Here is a 22,920-nt window from a genome sequence, read left to right on the forward strand (position 1 = left end):
CAGGGTACAACTGACCCCAGCAGCCAGGCAAAGTCAAATGTGGCAAAAGATAGTGGACAGAGTCAATGCTGTAGGGAAAGTGCCACGCATCAGGAAGGAGAGCAAGGTCAAGGAGAAGAACATCAAGAACCGTGAGCTGGCCAACCGTACTGGCAGTGAACCTACCATCCCACCAAGAACATTCAACCCATGGTAGGAGAAGGTGCTGGGAGAATTGCACTGGAATTGAGGGTAGATTGGAGTCTGGTAAGTACCAACAAAATTCTGCCATAACACTGCAGTGTGGGATCTTGCACAACTAGAAAGCAACTGTTCCTAGGCACAAATGTCCTCATGCCCAAAACACTCCCCCCAAACAGGTCTCACAGATCCCACATCAACTCCCTCTCATTCAGCACAAATCTAACTAGCAGTATTTAAGTGGTGGCACATGTACAGCAGCCTACACTGCAACTCCCACAAGACCCCGTTGTCCCATAGCTGACCAGGATGTATCACTACCCCAGAAGCATGTGGCAGCCATTGCATTGTTCACCTTCACACAAAACAGGTTGCCATCTTACCTGGGAGGGCTGTTTGGGGGAGGGAAGCCTGTACCACTACTCCCACCATGCCCCCTGTCCCACAGCCTGCCAATATGGAGCACTCCCTCCTACCCAACCCAGGGGCACCTGAAAGCCATTGCACAGTTCACCTTCACCAAACAGGTAGGTAGCCATCTTGTCTGGAAAGCCTATTTGGGGGGAGGGAGGCCTTTACCACTATTTCTACCATGCTCCCTGTCCCACAGCCTACCAAGATGGAGCACTCCCTCCCACCCCACTCAGGAGCACCTGGACGCCATTGCACCACACCAAACAAACTAACAGGTAGGTAGCCATCTTGCCTGGGAGGACTGTTTAGGGGAGGGCGGCCTGTACCACTACTCCCACCATGCCCCCTGTCCCATAGCCTACCAAGATGGAGCAATTCCTCCCACCCCACCCAGGAGCACCTGGAAGCCATTGCACAGTTCAACTTCACCAAACAGGTAGGTAGCTATCTTGCCTGGGAGGGCTGTTTGGGAGAGAAGGCCTGTACCTCTACATCCACCATGCCCCTGTCTCACAGCCTACCAAGATGGAGCACTCCCTCCCATCTCACCCAGGAGCACCTGGAAGCCATTGCACCACACCAAACAAACTAACAGGTAGGTAGCCATCTTGTCTGGGACGGCTCTCTAGTGGTGGGAGGCCTGCACTACAAAGCCCACAAGGCCCTCTTGTCCCACAGCTGAGCAGGATGTAGCACCCCCCACACCACATAACCAAGCATGGTGAAGCTCTCTCATTGTTACCATAAAACATACAGGTAGGTAGTAACCACGTGCAGCATGCTCAGCTTTCCCAAATGCATGTTGCCACATGCCCACAACAGCAATGCAAACCATGTACATGACGACATGTCTGTGTTGTCACTCCGTGTGTACACTGCACCAAGTTCAAATTCACAACAGACACCATGGACTATTAGGGTATGTACCTCAACATCATGTCATGGTGCACTGTCTTCTTGCAGACATGCAAAGCCATGTCATTGTCAATCATCTGTTGCATCAAATGTCAAAATGTCATTGTAACATCAACCATAGTGCGTGCAACTCAATTTCCATATAACCTCTGTCCAACAGGAGAACGACAACGAACTACACAGGATGATGACAACATGCAGAGCCAGTCCACACCACCAGAACGAGAGCACTGAGAAGCAAATTTACTCATATTCTCCTACCTGGATTCTGAAACTGGCCCCTCTGGTGTGCCAGGGAATAACATGGCTCAAGCCCTCACTATCACCACCAAAACGGCAACAACAACTCGCCTGCCCCCTGCCACCATAACCTGTGTGGCATCCAACAACATCCTCTCCACCACGGCAACAACTGTGCTGACCCCTGCCACCACGACCTGTGTGGCCTCCAACAACCCCATCACCACTACTGCCTGTAACAATCGCCCTGCCACGTTGGTTACCAACACCACCGCACATTCACAGCATGGCAGGGAGAGTGTGCCAGTGCGTCATGGGACAATGCCACAGGGACATGGCAGGAGGGCAGGTGGGAGGGGACATGGGACAGAGACACAGGAGGACAGTGACCCTGAATCCCATGCCACCATTGCAAGAGTCCGTGGTTCCTACCAGGTGAATCATGGAGTAATGTGCCAGCTTGCAGAGGACATGCATGAGAGCTGCATGCTGCAGCAGTCCATGGACACATGGATGGGCCAACTGGCCGACATTGTTGGACAGCTACTGGGTGTGCTGAGGGACAGGCTCCCAGGCACAAGTGCAGATCAACCCCCCTCTAGTGGCATGCCTGCCAGGCAGAACAACGAATCAGCCAAGGACACATAGAGGGCAGTGCAGGAAGAGAGGGAGTCCTCAGACACCACTGACCCTGGAGCAAGTGCAGCACCAGGGGCTGTCCGAGAATCCTCAGGGGAGGATCTGGTGGTAGGCCACCATACCAACACTACACACTGAGCCAGCCAAGATGGTGACTTGCTATTCCCCCTCGCATGGACTCTGTAAACTCTATTATCCAACATTGCCAAGTTGATGGCCTGAGTCTGTTGGACTATTTGACTCCTGCTTTGTGCAGACTACTACATTTATCTCATCTACCATGACAGACAAACAAGGTAAAGACTCCTCACAATTGTGTACATATTCACTTCACTTGCACAGATCTTCTTTTTCAATAAACACCCATCACATACCTATGTCTGTGTCAGTGCCATGTTTATTGGCCTTTGAACGTTCTACCTCCCAGCTCTGTAGGCAAGCCGGCTAAAAACCTGGGGGTGTGGTTCAGGGAAGATCTAAAATTTGAGGAGCATATTAAGAAACTTACCTGCGGCTGCTTTGGTACTCTTGAGTTTCTCCGCAAATGTTTTCCTCTGCTTCCCAGAACGGCCAGAGAAATAGTGACAAGAGCCGTCATTCTCTCCCACCTTGACTACGCTAATGCCTTGTTCATTGGCATCTCGGCATACCTGACTAACCTCCTTCAGATAATACAAAATGGGGCGGCCAGACTTCTTTTAACATCTCAAGGAAGACTAGCGTCAGCCACCATCTGCGCAGTCTGCACTGGCTTCAAGTTACACAACAGATTATGTTTAAGACCCTCACTTTTGCCCACAGAGCCATTTACGATCAAGGCCCACTTTACCCGAGGAAACGCTTTTCTCTGTATCTTCCCACCCGTCCCCTCCGATCTGCCACTCAATATCGGCTGATTGTTCCACGTTTTAAACAAATCCGCCTTGGTGGACACTCTATTGCCGTGAAAGCAGTGGTTGCCAGGAATAATTCTTCGCGCTAATCAAAATTTTAATCTCTTTAAAAAAGCACTCAAGACCCATCTCTTTAAAATGACTCTTTAATTCTCTCTCTACTATCTGCAGTCTCTGCCTCTACACATCTCTTTCTTTGCGCCAGGATACTCCAGAGTAATTTAGCGTGCTACAAAACCACCCATAACATAACATTTACGTAGGTACAATGACAATTCAGTGTCCACATAACACCAGCAGTGAATGTGAAGAGGCCTTGACAGTGTGAATGAACCTGGAAAGACGGAAGAGAAGGACATTTACTACTCATGTCATGCCATTGCAGCTGAAACACATCACTAGTCATCAATGGTACTTAGACAAGCACACATAGCAATGCACAATAAACTCAACATACACATGAAGTACATGGAGACAAATACCCTGTGCAACACACATCAGCCACCATCTCACACGCAACAACAGCAAGCAGTCAAGAACATCAATGCCTTCACACTGACATCCAAGCCAACACATGATCTCCCTGTCCTACCAAGTCAATTACATTCAAGGGAAGTAGTTGGCAATTAGCTGTTGACGCAGGTCACCACCTTCTTCTTCACCACTATCGTCATCACTGGAAGCGTGTGGGTTTGCAGGAGGGGGCATCTGCTGCTCATCCTCATTCAGTATGAGTGGAACGAATTTGCGCACAGCAAGGTTGTGGAGCATGCAGCATGCCACTACTATTGGGCACACCTTCTGTGGGGAATATAACAGTGCACCTAATTTTTCTCCAAGCACCGGAATTGGGACTTCAGCAGACCGAAGGTGCGTTCAATCACACGGCGTGTCCTACCATGTGCCTCGTTGTAGTTGACTTCACCCGGGGTTACTGGATTCCTTATTGGGCTCAGCAGCCAAGGCCGGTTGGGATACGCTGAGTCATCTAGGTGTGGCATACACAGAGAAAGTTAGTGATACGAACAGTGGAAGACCACAACATGTTACACACAGCACACTACTTGACTCAGTCTACTCACCTACAAGCCATGCACGCTCTGGATGCAGATCTACCATCAACCGTGGTACCATGCTGCTCTGCAGAATATAGGAGTCATGGGCAGAGCCAGCAAATCTCACACACACATGGCTGATGATCAAATCAGCTTGGCACACCACCTGCACATTAATGGAATGGTAGTGCTTCCTGTTCCTATACACCTGCTTACATGCTCATGGTGGTACAAGGCCAATGTGTGTGCAGTCAATGGACCCCACCACATGAGGAATGGGGCCTAGGGCATAACAATCAGCCTTCACAGCTGGCAAATCTTGTGTACTTGGGAATCTAATGTATTGATCCTTGTACAGCATCATTGTTGACACAACCTCCCACAGTACCATGCTGAACGTGCATTGCACCATACCACCACCAATGGCAACCGTGTATTGGAAAGAGCCCGTAGCAAAAAAATGCAGGGCTGCCAAGACCTTCAATGTTGGGGACAGGGCAGTTGGATATGTCTGTTGAGATGTCAGATGAGGCTCCAACTGAGCTCACAGCTCTTGCAGTGTTGCGCGATCAAGACGGAACTTCCTGATGACGTCCACATTCTCCATGTTTGCCAGCACTGTGAAAGAACGGTGCACATTTGGTCGTCGCCTACATGACAAGGAAGAGGAATAATGTAATTCAGATAACACTATGATATGTGTCAAACATATCACATATTGACTTATGCAGCACAAACAACTCAGATGCAGGTACACATTGAACACATGTTGGGTTACATCAGGTCATGTTGCACATACTGACTAACTCTAAAACACATTTGGACAAGATGAATGGCACACCAATCCATCTTGTGTACCAAGCCCTAGGAGTAGGTGACACAGCAGATGTATGATCTAGCTACACTGCTGATGAACCTGTAGCTGCAGTGCCTACCACACCTTGCTGATCAACTTGCACAGACCACAATTATAAACAGAGCATGTAAGCACACCACATGCACTACATCATCAGCTATGTGCACATTAAAATTACTGCAGTATTTGTCCATGCTATCATGTGTGTGGACTGATTGTCCCTCTCACACAGTGATTACATGGTAAACATTGTACCATATGACAGGAGCAAGAAATGTACATGCACACACGTCATAGCTGACAGGAGTAAGTGCATGTCAATACATTTCACTTTGCGTACACACATGACATGTGTAGGCATCAGTGAGTTGTATGTCACATTAGCATTCATATTGAGATACACCTGCAAGAAGACACTGTGCTGCCATCTTGTCCAGGAAGAAAAGTCACTGAGTCACATTGCTAGTGCATACATTGTCCATATGTGCGGTAGGCGTGCTCCACATCCGCGGGTCAGCTCAGTGGACCTACTTGTAAGTTGCAACATAGCGGTAGCGACCACCTGGCCTCCGCGGTGTAACACCTCCAATGCCATTGCAGCCAATTAGAGCTGCGATCGCGATGCTGTGATGCAACATTCGAAAACCGCGGTAAGCGTGCTCTGCATCCGGGGGTCAGCTCATTGGACATACTTGTAAGCTACAGCATAGCGGTAGCGATCGCTTGGCTTCCATGGTGTGACACCGCCAATGCCAATTCAGCCAATGGGAGCCACATTTGCTGTGGTGTGATGCAACATTCGAAAACGGCGGTAGAGGTGCTCTGCATCCGCGGGTCAGCTCATTGGACATACTTGTAAGCTGCAACATAGCGGTAGCGACCGCCTGGCCTCCGTGGTGTTAGGCCAACAATGCCAATGCAGCCAATGGGAGCCGCCATCGTAGTGGTGTGATTCAACTTTCGAAAAGTGCCTAGTTTTTCCACGTTGGCCCCTTTGTCCAAATTCAAGTAAACATTTATTATAAGTACTGTTTTACTTGGTGTTCCTAGATTTTCTTTTCTCAGAGATAAAGTTTGGAATATAGGATTTCGTTCCACTTTCTTTACAAGTGGGTTCATGACTGTGGAAACGGAGATCGCTGGACCACCTGATAGTGTCCGGTGCAGATTTTTTTTTCTGCATAGTAAATCAATTCCTGGTAGCCACCATTGGCAGTGAGCGCATATTCCAGGTTTCTTGCATGCAAATAACATCCCCTATCTTAAGTATAAGGAATCTTTTTTTGACTGATTTGTTTTATCCCAGTTGTGTTCTGCGATATCAGTGTTAGCTTTAGGCCTTAAAAACTAGATGGCCGAGTACGATGGCAGGCGGGGCATCGTCCCTACCACCATGGCAATGGGAAAAGACCGCCCCTATAGCTCGCAGCGGCACTGCCGGTCCCATTACGATGCATCTCGGGGAAAAAACACCCGCCGCAGTCGGAATCCATTAAACACCGCCGTGCACGTGCGGAAAAGCTGAAACACCGTTGCCGCCAGTGCAACATGATGGCACCGCAGTGCTTGCGGTACGACCGCTTGTTACCGACTGCCGCAAATGTCAATAATGAGGAATGTGAGCCCCGGAGACCCGACCAGTGCATTCCGACCACGGCAGTACTTCGGAAATAGTAATGGCGGTCGAAGGCTACTACAGCACAAAACCAACTAATGTGGAAGTGCAACTGGCTCAGCCAATGGAAACAAGTAACACATCCCATTGACAGATGTCCCTGGAACAAGTAACCTGCAAATCCCAGCTCAAAATAGACAACACACCTGATATGAATATTCCCTGAAAACACACCCACATAGCTGAGCATAAAATCAGCCCCTGCCTAATCCACACTCCCCATCAAAACTGCAGAAGCGAAGGGCCATACCTCATCACACAAACAAAAGCCAAACCTGAACACATCATCCCATCACAAACAAACCCACACCACACACATCATCATCACCCCCACCCACAACTGCACTCCCAACCACTCAGCACACCACACACATTTGCACAGAAAATGCCAAAATTCACTGATGTTGAGTTGTCAGTCATGGTGGATGAGATCATAAGAATAGAGCCATACATCTTAGGAAGCAAGGTACAACTGACCCCAGCAGCCAGGCAAAGTCAAATGTGGCAAAAGATAGTGGACAGAGTCAATGCTGTAGGGAAAGTGCCACGCAACAGGAAGGAGAGCAAGGTCAAGGAGAAGAACATCAAGAACCGTGAGCTGGCCAACCGTACTGGCAGTGAACCTACCATCCCACCAAGAACATTCAACCCATGGTAGGAGAAGGTGCTGGGTATACTGCATCCAGAGAATTGCACTGGCATTGAGGGTAGATTGGAGTCTGGTAAGTACCAACAAAATTCTGCCATAACACTGCAATGTAGGATCTTGCACAACTAGAAAGCAACTGTTCCTAGGCCCAAATGTCCTCATGCCCAAAACACTCCCCCAAACAGGTCTCACAGATCCCACATCAACTCCCCCTCATTCAGCACAAATGTGCCTAGCAGTATTTAAGTGGTGGCACATGTACAACAGCCTACACTGCAGCTCCTTCCAGACCCCCTTGTTCCATAGCTGACCAGGTTGTATCACTACCCCAGAAGCATGTGGCAGCCATTACATTGTTTACCTTCACCAAACAGGTAGGTTGCCATATTACCTGTGAGGACTGTTTAGGGGAGGGTGGCCTGTACCACTACTCCCACCATGCCCCCTGTCCCATAGCCTACCAAGATGGGGCACTCCCTCCCACCCCACCCAGGAGCACCTGGAAGCCATTGCACAGTTCACCTTCACCAAACAGGTAGGTAGCCATCTTGCCTGGGAGGCCTGTTTGGGAGGAGGGAGGCCTGTACCACTACTCCCACCATGCCCCCTGTCCCACAGCCTACCAAGATGGAGCATACCCTTCCACTCCACCCAGCAGCACATGGAAGCCATTGCACAGTTCACCTTCACCAAACAGGTAGATAGCAATCTTGCCTGGGAGGGCTGTTTGGGAGAGAAGGCCTGTACCACTACTTCCACCATGCCCCTGTCCAACAGCCTACCTAGATGGAGCACTCCCTCCCATCTCACCCAGGAGCACCTGGAAGCCATTGCACCACACCAAACAAACTAACAGGTAGGTAGCCATCTGGTCTGGGAGGGCTCTCTTGTGGTGGGAGGCCTGCACTACAAAGCCCACAAGGCCCCCTTGTCCCACAGCTGAGCAGGATGTAGCACCCCCCACACCACCAAGCATGGTGAAGCTCTCTCATTGATGCCATAAAACATACAGGTAGGTAGTAACCACGTGCAGCATGCTCAGCTTTCCCAAATGCATGTTGCCACATGCCCACAACAGCAATGCAAACCATGTACATGACGACATGTCTGTGTTGTCACTCCGTGTGTACACTGCACCAAGTTCAAATTCACAACAGACACCATGGACTATTAGGGTATGTACCTCAACATCATGTCATGGTGCACTGTCTTCTTGCAGACATGCAAAGCCATGTCATTGTCAATCATCTGTTGCATTAAATGTCAAAATGTCAGTGTAACATCAACCATAGTGCGTGGAACTCAATTTCCATATAACCTCTGTCCAACAGGAGAACGACAACGAACTACACAGGATGATGACAACATGCAGAGCCAGTCCACACCACCAGAACGAGAGCACTGAGAAGCAAATTTACTCATATTATCCTACCTGGATTCTGAAACTGGCCCCTCCGGTGTGCCAGGAAATAACATGGGTCAATCCCTCACTGTCACCACCAACACGTCAACAACAACTGGCCTGGCCCCTGCCACCATAATCTGTGTGGCATCCACCAACATCCTCTCCACCACGGCAACAACAACTGACCTGGCCCCTGCCACCACAACGTGTGTGGATTTCACCAACATCCTCTCCACCACGGCAACAACTGTGCTGACCCCTGCCACCACGACCTGTGTGGCCTCCAACAACCCCATCACCACTACTGCCTGTAACAATCGCCCTGCCACGGTGGTTACCAACACCACCGCACATTCACAGCATGGCAGGGAGAGTGTGCCAGTGCGTCATGGGACAATGCCACAGGGACATGGCAGGAGGGCAGGTGGGAGGGGACATGGGACAGACACACAGAAGGACAGTGACCTTGAATCCCTTGCCACCATTGTAAGAGTCCGTGGTTCCTACCAGGTGAATCATGGAGTAATGTGCCAGCTTGCAGAGGACATGCATGAGAGCTGCATGCTGCAGCAGTCCATGGACACATGGATGGGCCAACTGGCCAACATTGTTGGACAGCTAGTGGGTGTGCTGAGGGACAGGCTCCCAGGCACAAGTACAGATCAACCCCCCTCTAGTGGCATGCCTGCCAGGCAGAACAACGAATCAGCCAAGGACACAGAGAGGGCTGTGCAGGAAGAGAGGGAGTCCTCAGACACCACTGATCCTGGAGCAAGTGCAGCACCAGGGGCTGTCTGAGAATCCTCAGGGGAGGATCTGGTGGCAGGCCACCATACCAATGCTACACACTGAGCCAGCCATGATGGTACCTTGCTATTCCCCCTTGCATGGACTCTGTAGACTCTATTATCCAACATTGCCAAGTTGATGGCCTGAGTCTGTTGGACTATTTGACTCCTTCTTTGTGCAGACTACTACATTTATCTCATCTACCATGACAGACAAAAAAGGTAAAGACTCCTCACAATTGTGTACATATTCACTTCACTTGCACAGATCTTCTGTTTCAATAAACACCCATCACATACCTATGTCTGTGTCAGTGCCATGTTTATTGGCCTCTGGACGTTCCACCTCCCAGCTCCGTTGGCAAGCCGGCTAAAAACCTGGGGGTGTGGTTCGGGGAAGATCTAAAATTTGAGGAACATATTAAGAAACTTACCTGCGGCTGCTTTGGTACTCTTGAGTTTCTCCGCAAATGTTTTCCTCTGCTTCCCAGAACGGCCAGAGAAACAGTGACGAGAGCCCTCATTCTCTTACACCTTGACTACGCTAATGTCTTGTTCATTGGCATCTCGGCATACCTGACTAACCGCCTTCAGATAATACAAAATGCGGCGGCCAGACTCCTTTTTAACATTTCAAGGAAGACTAGCGTCCGCCACAATCTGCACAGTCTGCACTGGCTTCCAGTTACACAACAGATTATGTTTAAGACCCTCACTTTTGCCAACAGAGCCATTTACGATCAGGGCCCACTTTACCCGAGGAAACGCTTTTCTCTGTATCTTCCCACCCATCCCCTCCGATCTGCCACTCAATATCGGCTGATTGTTCCACGTTTTAAACAAATCCGCCTTGGTGGACACTCTATTGCCGTGAAAGCAGCGGTTGCCTAGAATACTTTACCTCTGGCTCTTCGCGCTAATCTGAATTTTAATCTCTTTAAAAAAGCACTCAAGACCAATCTCTTTAAAATTACTCTTTAATTCTCTCTCTACTATCTGCAGTCTCTGCCTCTACACATCTCTTTCTTCGCGCCAGGATACTCCAGAGTAATTGAGTGTGCTACAAAACCACCCATAACATAACATTTACGTAGGTACAATGACAATTCAGTGTCCACGTAACACCAGCAGTGAATGTGAAGAGGCCTTGACAGTGTGAATGAAAATGGAAAGACAGAAGAGAATGACATTTACTACTCATGTCATGCCATTGCAGCTGAAACACATCAATAGTCATCAATGGTACTTAGACAAGCACACATAGCAATGCACAATAAACTCAACATACACATGAAGTACCTGGAGACAAAAACACTGTGCAACACACATCAGCCACCATCTCACACGCAACAACAGCCAGCAGTCAAGAACAAACATGCCTTCACACTGACATCCAAGCCAACACATGATCTCCCTGTCCTACCAAATCAATTACATTCAAGGGAAGTAGTTGGCAATTAGCTGTTGACGCAGGTCACCACCTTCTTCTTCAGCACTATCGTCATCACTGGAAGCGTGTGGGTTTGCAGGAGGGGGCATCTGCTGCTCATCCTCATTCAGTATGAGTGGAACGACTTTGCGCACAGCAAGGTTGTGGAGCATGCAGCATGCCACTACTATTGGGTACACCTTCTGTGGGGAATATAACAGTGCACCTCAAATTGTCCAAGCACCGGAATTGGGACTTCAGCAGGCCGAAGGTGCGCTCAATCACACGGCATATCCTACCATGTGCCTCGTTGTAGTTGACTTCACCCGGGGTTACTGGATTCCTTATTGGGCTCAGCAGCCAAGGCCGGTTGGGATACGCTGACTCACCTAGGTGTGGCATACACAGAGAAATTAGTGATACAAACAGTGGAAGACCACAACATGTTACAAACAGCACACTACTTGACTCAGTCTACTCACCTACATGCCATGCACACGCTGGATGCAGATCTGCCATCAACCGTGGTACCACGCTGCTCCGCAGGATGTAGGAGTCATGGGCAGAGCCAGCAAATCTCACACACACATGGCTGATGATCAAATCAGCTTGGCACACCACCTGCACAATAATGGAATGGTAGTGCTTCCTGTTCCTATACACCTGCTTACATGCTCATGGTGGTACAAGGCAATGTGTGTGCAGTCAATGGACCCCACCACATGAGGAATGCGGCCAAGGGCATAAAAATCAGCCTTCACAGCTGGCAAATCTTGTGTATTTGGGAATCTAATGTACTGATCCTTGTACAGCATCATTGCTGACACAACATCCCACAGCACCATGCTGAACGTGCATTGCACCATACCACCACCAATGGCAACCGTGTATTGGAAAGAACCCTTAGCAAAAAAATGCAGGGCTGCCATGAGCTTCACTGTTGGGGACAGGGCAGTTGGATATATCCGTTGAGGTGTCAGATGAGGCTCCAACTGAGCTCACAGCTCTTGCAGTGTTGCGCGATCAAGACAGAACTTCCTGATGACGTCCACATTCTCTATGTCTGCCAGCACTTTGAAAGAACGGTGCACATTTGGTCGTCGCCTACATGACAAGGAAGAGGAATAATGTAATTCAGATAACACTATGACATGTGTCAAACATATCACATATTGACTTATGCAGCACAAACAACTCAGATGCAGGCACACATTGAACACATGTTGGGTTACATCAGGTCATGTTGCACATACTGACTAACTCTAAAACACATTTGGACATGGTGAATAGTACACCAATCCATCTTGTGTACCAAGCCCTAGGAGTAGGTGACACAGCAGATGTATGATCTAGCTACACTGCTGATGAACCTCTAGCTGCAGTGCCTACCACACCTTGCTGATCAACTTGCACAGACCACCAGTGTTCACCACAGCTGTAAACAGAGCATGTAAGCAGACCACATGTACTACATCATTCAGCTATGTGCTCATTAAAATGACTGCAGTATTTGTCCATGCTATCATGTGTGAGGGCTGATTGTCCCTCTCACACAGTGATTACATGGTAAACATTGTACCATATGACAGGAGCAAGAAATGTACATGCACACACATGTCATGGCTGACAGGAGTAAGTGCATGTCAAGACATTTCACTTTGCGTACACACATGGCATGTGTAGGCATCAGTGAGTTGTATGTCACATTAGCATTCATATTGAGATACACCTGCAAGAAGACACTGTGCTGCCATCTTGTCCAGGAAGAAAAGTCACTGAGTCACATTGCTAGTGCATACATTGTCAATATGTGCGGTAGGCGTGCTCCACATCCGCGGGTCAGCTCAGTGGACCTACTTGTAAGTTGCAACATAGCGGTAGCGACCGACTGGCCTCCGCGGTGTAACACCTCCAATGCCATTGCAGCCAATGGGAGCCGCGATCGCCCGTCCGCGCCTGGACCGCGCCCAGCGCCAGACCCCCTGGCCCTCCTACCACCCACCCCACCCGCATTACATACGACGCCACCACCCTGTTAGCCCTAAACCCCGGCCGTCTCCCCAACTGCGCCCAAGCCGCTCCTGGACACACCCATGGACCCTTCTCCTGCAACTCCTGCAAGTTCGACGGCACCAAGACCAACTCCTCACCCACTAACACCAAACAGATATCTGACTCCAGCCACCTACAATGCATCCTGCTCAACACCCGCTCGGTCCACAGACACGCCATCGACCTTTGGAATCTACTAGACACCATCTCTCCCGACGTCGCCTTCCTAACTGAAACATGGATGAACGCCTCCTCAGCCCCAGACATCACCATTGCCATCCCGGAAGGATACAAGATCATCTGTAAGGACCGTACAGACCAAACAGGAGGATGCATCGCTATCGTACATAAGAGTTCCATCCGCATCTCAACCAGCTGAGACGTCAACCTTACCAGCGCCAAACACCTTCACTTCCAGATCCACACCGATCCCAAGACCACACTCAGAGGCACCCTCCTCTACCGACCTCCAGGATCCCGCGCCCAATTCAGCGACGACATCACTGACTTCATCACCTCTCACGCCCTCCCCTCCGAGGAATACATTCTACTGGGAGACCTCAACTTTCACCTGGAAAAGAGCGATGACAGCAACGCCAGCACCCTTCTGGAAAATCTCGCCAACCTCAGACTCAAACAACTTGTCACTACCCCCACCCACATCGCAGGTCACACACTCGACCCTATCTTCACCTCCAGCAAACATGTCTCCTTCAGTCACACCACAACTCTACATTGGACGGACCACAGCTGCGTCCACTTTATCTACAACAAGACCACAACTCACAACCATCCTCAACCTTCTCTGCGAAGAAACTGGAACAAAATCACCACTGACCAGATCTCCTCATCGCTTCTTCAAAACCCCCCTGTCCACTCCTCTAACCCCGACCAAGCAGCCATTAACCCCACCCAATGGCTATCCAACAGCGCCGACATCCTAGCACCATTGAAAAAACGTCAAATCAAACGAGGCAGCAAAAACGCCTGCTGGTTCAACGATGATCTTAAGAAATCGAAGAAACTCTGTCGCTCCCTCGAGAAGGCCTGGAAAAAAGACCCAAACACCAGCACCAGAGGCGCCTTCAAAAACGCCACCCGCATACACCACCAACTAATCCGATCTGCCAAGAAAGCCGCATTCAAAGACCGACTAGAGAACAACGCCCACAACAGCAAGGAATTATTCAACATCGTCAAAGAATTCACCAACCCCTCAGCCAACTCCAACGACATGTTATGTTATGTTATGTTATGTTATGTTAACAATTTGTTAGAGCGCAAAACAGCTGCCCCAGCAACGGAGCGTCCCGGCGCTGAACCTAAACAGTACCTGAGGGGAGGGAGAAAACCGCAGAAGAATTACATGACGGAGAAAAGGTGGGTTTTAAGTTCCTTTCGAAAGGTAGTCGGTTGGTCAGGGTGCGGATATGCAGAGGCAAGGAGTTCCAAAGTTTTGCCCCTAAAACTTTGAAAGAGCGGCCGCCCATTCAGCAGAGCTTGGTTCGAGGGACAGTCACCAGGTGCTGTCCCAGCGAGCGCAAGGTGCGCTGGGGAGTGTAGGGTACAAGAAGCGGGCGTAGGAGTTCAGGGCCGTCTGAGTTAAGAATTTTTGAATGCAGTGGTGAGGGTTTTGAATTGAATTCGGGATTCAATTGGCAGCCAGTGTAATTTCCGGATGGTGGCCCTGGCAGAGCACCTGCGCAGAAGGCCAACCACAGCCCTGGCGGCCGAGTTCTGAACTCGTTGCAACCGTGCTAGTTCTGTTTTATTCGCCCCTAAGAATAGAACATTGGCATAATCCAGCCGATCAAGGATAATGTATTGGATGATAAGTTGGCGAGTTCTGGAGTCGAAGAAACCGAGTATCGGACTGAGACTCCTCAGTAGACCCACACACGTAGCTGCCACTTTCTTTGTGTGGGACTGGAAGTTGAGTGAGGAGTCCAGCCAGACGCCAAGGTTCTTCACAACATTTTTTAGCACAGGAGTGGGGCCAAGCAGAGAGGGCCGCCAATGATCGCTCCAGTGACCGGGGTTTTTACCGAGGAGAAGCACCTCAGTTTTCCCAGCGTTCAGTTGAAGGCAGTTGCGCGTCATCCACTGCGCAACTGCCGCTAAGCCATCCCTGAATTTAGCAGCCGAAGTTGATGGGCCCTCAGAAAGAGTGATGACCAGCTGTGTGTCGTCGGCGTACGACACCAGCGTGAGGTCCCACTCTTTTGCCACTACTGCAAGAGGTTGGACGTAAAGGTTAAAAAGGGATGGACTTAGCGCCGAGCCCTGAGGGACTCCCTGTTCGATGGAATGGGGTTGGGAGATGTATGATGGGGCTGAAACTCGAAAGGACCTGTCCTTCAGGAAGGACCGGAACCACTCGAGGGCGAGCTCATCGATCCCTATGGCCTCAAGTCGTTTCAGCAGGATATTGTGTGAGACCGTGTCAAAGGCCGCGCTGAGATCCAGCAGGATCAGCGCGGCACTTTGACCGGCGTCCAGAACGCCCCGGAGGTGTTCAGTGGTGGTCAACAGGGCTGACTCAGTGCTGTGACCTGGCCTGAAACCATTTTGGGATGGGTCCAGGACGTTATTTTGCACCATGTGATGGGATAGTACTTTATTCACATGGGCTTCTGCCAGTTTAGACGCCCATGGGAGCAGCGAAATGGGTCTGAAGTTTTCTGGCTTTGTGGGATCCAGTGTGGGCTTTTTAATGATAGGGGAGACCCATGCTAGTTTCCAATTGGTGGGAACCACAGCTGAGGAAAAAGAAAGATTGAGTAGGCTGGCAAGGGGGGGGAGAAAGAAATCAAGTGAGTCCAAGAATTTGGCTGGTCTCATGGGATCTGTGGGGGAGCCAGACTTAACCTGTCTGCACAGTGTAGCAAGGTTGTCGAGGGATATGTCAGGTATTCTTGACAGTCTAGACATACCAACCGCAGGGTTGAGAGTGTTTAGTGAAGCGGGCTCGTCTTGTGGAAAAGTGATGTAGATCTTCCTCACTTTTTCAATGAAAAAGGTGGCAAGGTCTTTGCACTGTTTCGAAGAGGTAATACAGGAGACTGGGTTGGAAGCATTTTGGAAGTTTTGAACGAGTTTGAAGATCGTTTTGGTGGGGTTAGAGCTTAATTTGATTTCCTTTGCATAAAAGGAGGCGCGGGTGGTGCGAATCGCTTTGTGATACATTCGTAGTTTTGATAGGTAGAGGACTTTATCGCTATCCAGATAGTTTTTTCTCCATCCGCGTTCAGCTTTTTTGCATTCCTTCCGCATGGTTTTGAGCGTCTCATTGTACCACGGATTTGTAGGGGAACTGCGGGTTTTGGTCCATGTAGCCGGGATTAAGGTGTCAAGCCCTGTGACGATCCAGTCGTGGAAAGCAGCATAGGCTGTATTAATGTCACTGTTCTCGTCAGGGGGGTGGAACTCTCCCAGGTTTTTAATTAGGTCCTCAGATGAGAGTTTATGCCATGGCCTTTTGTAGCAGGGATTAGCAGCAGATTTAGTGGGCGGTTTTTTCGCCGTAAGGATGAGTCTGATAAGGAAATGGTTGGTCCAACCCATAGGTTCAGGGGGATCGGCCGTAGCTTCTAAGATGTTGGTAAAAACAGGGTCTAGTATATGCCCAGCAATGTGAGTGGAGGAATGGACGAGAGAGTTTAGCTGAACCCCCTCTCAAGCCCTCTGCGACTCCCTAGATTCGTTCTTCCACAACAAAATCGCAGACATCCGCAACAGCTTCGACAACCAACCCGGAGACCAACCCACCCAACCCTCTGCAGGACCTTCACCCCCCTTAAACATCCTTAATGACTGGAACCCAATCTCCACGGAGGACACCATCCGCCTGATGAATTCCATTCATTCAGGATCCCCCACAGACCCATGCCCTCACCACATCTTCAACAAAGCAGACTCCATCATAGCACCACATCTCCGAGACGTCATCAACTGCTCCCTCAACTCCGCCACCTTCCCGGATAGCTGGAAACACGCCGAACTCAGCGCCCTTCTGAAAAAACCCACTGCTGACCCCACCGAACTCAAAAACTACCGCCCCATCTCGCTCCTTCCATTCCCGGCCAAAGTCATCGAGAAAGCTGTCAACAACCAACTCACCGCCTTCCTCGAACCCAACAAATCCCTTGACCGCTCACAGTCCGGCTTCCGAGCCAAACACAGCCCTGAGACCGCGCTCATCGCAGCAACAGACGACATTCGAACTCTACTGGACAATGGAGACACAGTCGGCCTCATCCTCCTCGACCTCTCCGCAGCCTTCGACACAGTCTGCCATAGCACCCTTCTACAGCGCCTCAAAAACATCGGAATCCAAGGAAAAGCACTGGAATGGATCACCTCGTTCCTCACCGGAAGAACCCAGAGAGTCCGCCTCCCACCATTCAATTCAGAGGCCACTGAAGTCATTTGCGGCGTACCTCAAGGATCCTCACTCAGCCCCACCCTCTTCAACGTATACATGAGCCCCCTCGCTACCATCGCACGCCAACACAACCTCAACATCATCTCCTACGCTGACGACACTCAACTAATCCTCTCACTCACCAAAGACCCTAACACCGCCAAAACCAACCTACATGAAGGAATGAAAGAAGTTGCCGAGTGGATGAAGCACAGCCATCTGAAACTGAACTCAGACAAAACAGAAGCCCTTATCTTAGGCGCCTCCCCCTCCGCCTGGGATGACTCTTGGTGGCCAGAGGCCCTTGGAAAAGCACCCATCCCGACGGACCACACACGGAACCTGGGCGTCATCCTGGACTCCTCTCTCTCTATGAACAGACAGGTCAGCGCCGTCTCCTCATCCTGCTTCAACATTCTTCGCATGCTCAAAAAATCATTTTGCTGGATCCCCACCGAAACCAGAAAAACGGTCACCCATGCACTGGTTACAAGCCGCCTGGACCACGGAAACACCCTATACGCCGGTGCCACCGCAAAACTCCAGAAAAAACTCCAACGCATCCAGAACGCATCAGCAAGACTCATACTAGACATCCCGCGTAAAGACCACATCTCCAGTCACCTGAAAAACCTCCACTGGCTCCCCGTCAATAAGAGGATCACTTTCCGCCTCCTAACCCACGCACACAAGGCACTCTATGAACTTGGACCCGAATGCCTCAACACACGACTTTCCTTCTACACCCCCCCCCCGCCAGCTACGATCCTCCAACCAAGCCCTTGCTACCGTACCTCGCATCAACAAAACCACCATGGGAGGCAGATCCTTCTCCTACCTGGCAGCTAAGACCTGGAACTCACTTCCCACTCACCTTCGTGTCACTCAGAATCACCTAGCGTTCAGAAAACAACTTAAAACTTGGATATTCGACAAGTAATTCCCCACCCTTCCTCAAGCGCCTTGAGACCCTCTGGGTATGTAGCGCGCTATATAAATATTCTGACTTGACTTGACTTGCTTTGATGCAACATTCAAAAACCGCGGTAAGTGTGCTCTGCATCCGGGGGTCAGCTCATTGGACATACTTGAAAGATGACAGCCAGCCAGCCCAATTACAGTAGTTGGCTATCACTGTAACAACCCCAGGGGCCTATAAATGTCTGTGATAGCACAACAGATCTCACATGCCTCAGACACTGCTGACTGCCATTACTCCACAGAAACTGCTGTTTCCCAGACACCCGGGTACTGTGATAGCGGAGCGATCGCCTGGCCTCCATGGTGTGACACCGCCAATGCCAATGCAGCCAATGGGAGCCAGGATCGCGGTGGTGTGATGCAACATTAGAAAACGGCGGTAGAGGTGCTCCGCATCCGAGGGTCAGCTCATTGGACATACTTGTAAGATGCAACATAGCGGTAGCGACCGCCTGGCCTCCGTGGTGTTAGACCAACAATGCCAATGCAGCCAATGGGAGCCGCCATCGTGGTGGTGTGATGCAACTTTCGAAAACTGCAGTAGGCATGCTCTGCATCCGGGGTTTCACTCATTGGACATACTTGAAAGATGACAGCCAGCCAGCCCAATTACAGTAGTTGGCTATCACTGTAACAACCCCAGGGGCCTATAAATGTCTGTGATAGCCCAACAGATCTCACATGCCTTCAGACACTGCTGACTGCCATTACTCCACAGAAACTGCTGTTTCCCAGACACCCGGATACTGTGATGTAGAGGACGGAGAAAGTCAGGGCCAGTCCCTTCACCACGGAGGAGCTTGAGGTTCTGGTGGACGAGGTCCTTAGACAGTATGGGTGGCTTTTTGATGTGCCGGGTGTACTGGTAAGTGTGACTGAGTACAAGTGTGATACTGCTCAGAATGTCACCTTGATGTTCCTGTGCACAGATTGCCTCATCAATTGATGCCTACTGCACATAGCTTTCAGTGCTGCCATTGTACCTGTGTAGGTGATGGCCATGTCCTGTGTCCTGCATCATACGTACATATGTATATGGTGATTCCATGCAAATGTACAATGTGTAATGCTCTATGTCCTGTGATGAGGATGTTGTTTTTCGTGTGGCATGCATTTCCGGTCTCCTGTCCTGACACACGTTGCGAATTCACACAGGGTGTCTAATACTCCTTTTCTTGTCTCCCATGGCTGCAGTTAAAGGTCAACCAACGTAAGGCCGCATGGAAGGACATTGCAGGGAAGGTGCGGGCCCTCAAGGTATCCAACAGTTGGCACACACACTGCCATAAGAGGTGGGACGACATCTTCCATCTCAACAAGACCTTGGGAAAGAGATGACGTTGGGGCTGGCACCTCGGACTGGCAGGCTGGCGCGACGGGCCCTGACTCCAATTATGTCCCGCATCTTGGCTGTGACACAGCCGGAACTGTATAGACATTTGAGGGACCATCAGCCGGATATATGTGATGAGTATTCTGAGAAGGCTGACTTTGTGTGTGAGTGAATGACGGCATGAATGGCATCCGTGAGCCACTTCTGTTGTCGTTGATGTTTCAATTCCGATGAGATTACTACTCAGTGGCCTATGTGTGGAGTACAGGTGTCATGTTACTTCCATGGATGTGAATCCACATGTTTAAGGTACAATGACACTTGATGTTGTGTCATAACATGTGCTATAATGACTTGTTGGGCATTGTGGGTGTTAACAACATCAGCAGGCAGTCTACAGCAGTGTGCAACATGTAAGTGTGCATTTTAGGATCTGTCCCTTGCAGGACTTTGAAATGGTGTGACCTACACTTCTGACAACAACGTGCAAAGGTTTTTGTGATTACTTGCACAATTTGGGATGCATCATTAGCTCTGGTACAATGTAAGATGCAATTCCTAGTATCTGTGTTGTCTCCTTTCAGTGACTGCATATATGACAGGGGCAACAGGTTGTGTTGTATGCCTCCATCACATACAGGCAGGTGGGTTTGCCTACAGGGATGCCCATTTTTGGTTCATAGGGAGCACGGCCAGGATGTTTGCCTGTGTGTTCGTCACATGGGACCTTGCTGTCAACAATGCATTTTAGCATCTGCCTCTGTACCTAGCATTGTTGTTAAATACACACACTGCACAGGGTGTTGTGCAACATGGTGTTGTCATTATGTACTTTGGTGTTGTGCATGCATACCTTCTTTGTGTTTCTGCACTGTACTAAACCTATGTCTCTGTCCATTGCAGAATCTACTGAGTGCACAGGAGGCAATGAGACAAACACAAGTGCAGAAGCATCTGGCTCGCATGAGTCACATGAGGTTACAGACATGGAGGTGTCCAGCGCCTCGGAGGGGGACAGGAGTGTCCATGGAGAATTGTGCTCAGAGAGCCCAACATCTACATCCGATGACTCAAGTGGGGAGTCTGCAGCAATGGTGGCCACAGGGAATGACAATGCAGAATGTACATCCACAATGGCCAGTGCCCACCATCCCGCCTACTACCACTAGTGCATTCCGTGAACGCAGGGCTGTCAAGGGTAGAGTCACAATTACCCCAGGCACTGCTGCCCCTGTCCCAGTGTCCCCTGCTGCCCTCAGTGTTGAGGCTGTAGACCTCTTGCCGCAGTTGTGTGTGGGGCAGACAGCTCTACTAAATGCATACCAGGATCAGGACAAGAAGTTGGGACAAGTTCTGGCATTCATGGAGGTCATTCATTCGGATGTGGGTGGGCTACACAGGACTCTCCAGGGTTTGTCCTCGACCGTGACTGCTGCCATTCAGCTGTCCGGGCCTCAGCATCCGGCTCCTGTACCTTCAACAAGCACCCTGCCCGTGGCAACACCTGTGGAGAGTGTAGACACAACAGAGCCCTCAGCCCCAAGTTGGTAAGACTCAGCCCACTACAGCACCACCCCAAGCGTTGCAGACACAAACACCATCCCCTAAACTGGACACAGGCAGAGAGGGAGACAAAGAAACAAGCCCTTCGGATGAGACTCTGGGGCATCAGGCAAAGAAGCAGGCCTCTAGCTCATGCTCCAAGACATCCTACCCAGCAAAGGACCCTCCTATCCAGAAAACTGCAGCTAAAGACACAAAGTCAGTTGCCATTCCTGCTGTTGTGCAGGTGCCAGTGAAGGCGAAGCAACAACAGCTCCCTAAGACACCCTCACCACAAACCTCCACTCCCACCAACACCCCTGTGAAGCGTAGTCAGGAAAGCAATGTGCGGGGGGCAACCGGACTTCAGGGGATGGGGAGCAAAAGTCAGGCTGACAAATCCGTCAAATCCCTACAGGGACTGACGCCTTTACCTGTGACACCTTTATCGGAGGGTGTGTCTGTTGTGCCCACACCACTGCCCAGTCATCCTAAGACAATTCTGAAATATTGCATCCCTGAGAGGTGTAGAGTCAGTCCTCCACATTCTCCCCCACCCACCCTGTCTCACGGCAGCTTATGCACGCCTCCATGTGCCACCATGCCACCTGTGCCATTCAGCCCTCCGCATGGCACAGCCACAACTGCCTCTGCCTCTGCTAGTCCTCTGTCTCCTAGGTCAGGTCCTACCACTGTGCTGGACACTCTGCCACCTCAAAGTCCAGAAGACAGGCAGGTCTGATGCCAAATACTTCCCACATTCCCATCTCTCCCACAGCTTTGCCTAGATGGAGCTCTGGTATCACCGTAGCATTTGGATTCACATGTCAGTGCACTGTGTGCACATTCACAGCGTACATTCTCATGCACACATGTGCATTGTTTGAACTATGGACTGCACAATGTCACTTCCTTTGTTGGCAATATGATGGCTATCATGTTATTTTGCAATAAAAAGTGTTACTCCTGTTGTATACTTCATTAGTGCACTTGCTGAACTAAACAGTTTTATGGGTGTGTATGGCTCAATGTGCAACATGCTCTGCATGGCACTTCCACATTGCTATTTCATTGATTAATTTTGTAACAGTTTGACTGACGTAACAATCACTTTTGTTAGGATCAACTATGTGGCTTGAGAATGCAATTATGCTTGTTTGTGTTGATGTACTCTTACACTCATCATATCACCCTGAGATTTCTTCAATTGTACACATGTGATGTTAGGAGGCTACGCCACAACCAAGGTGTATTGTACACACAGTGTGACTTGCGGGGTGATCATGGTTGGTGTTATCTGTGTGATGGGTTTGGATGTGTGAACAGTAGTGTGTGTGTTGTAATCTTTGGTAGGCCTGTCTGCATACTCACATGGGTATATTTGTATGTGAGCACTTGAGTAGTCAGACAGTGTGCTTGGCCTGTCCTTGTCAGTGTCGTTGATGTGTATG

The sequence above is a fragment of the Lissotriton vulgaris genome, chromosome 4_1 (assembly GCF_964263255.1).
Source record: "Lissotriton vulgaris chromosome 4_1, aLisVul1.2, whole genome shotgun sequence".
Classification (NCBI taxonomy): domain Eukaryota; kingdom Metazoa; phylum Chordata; class Amphibia; order Caudata; family Salamandridae; genus Lissotriton; species Lissotriton vulgaris.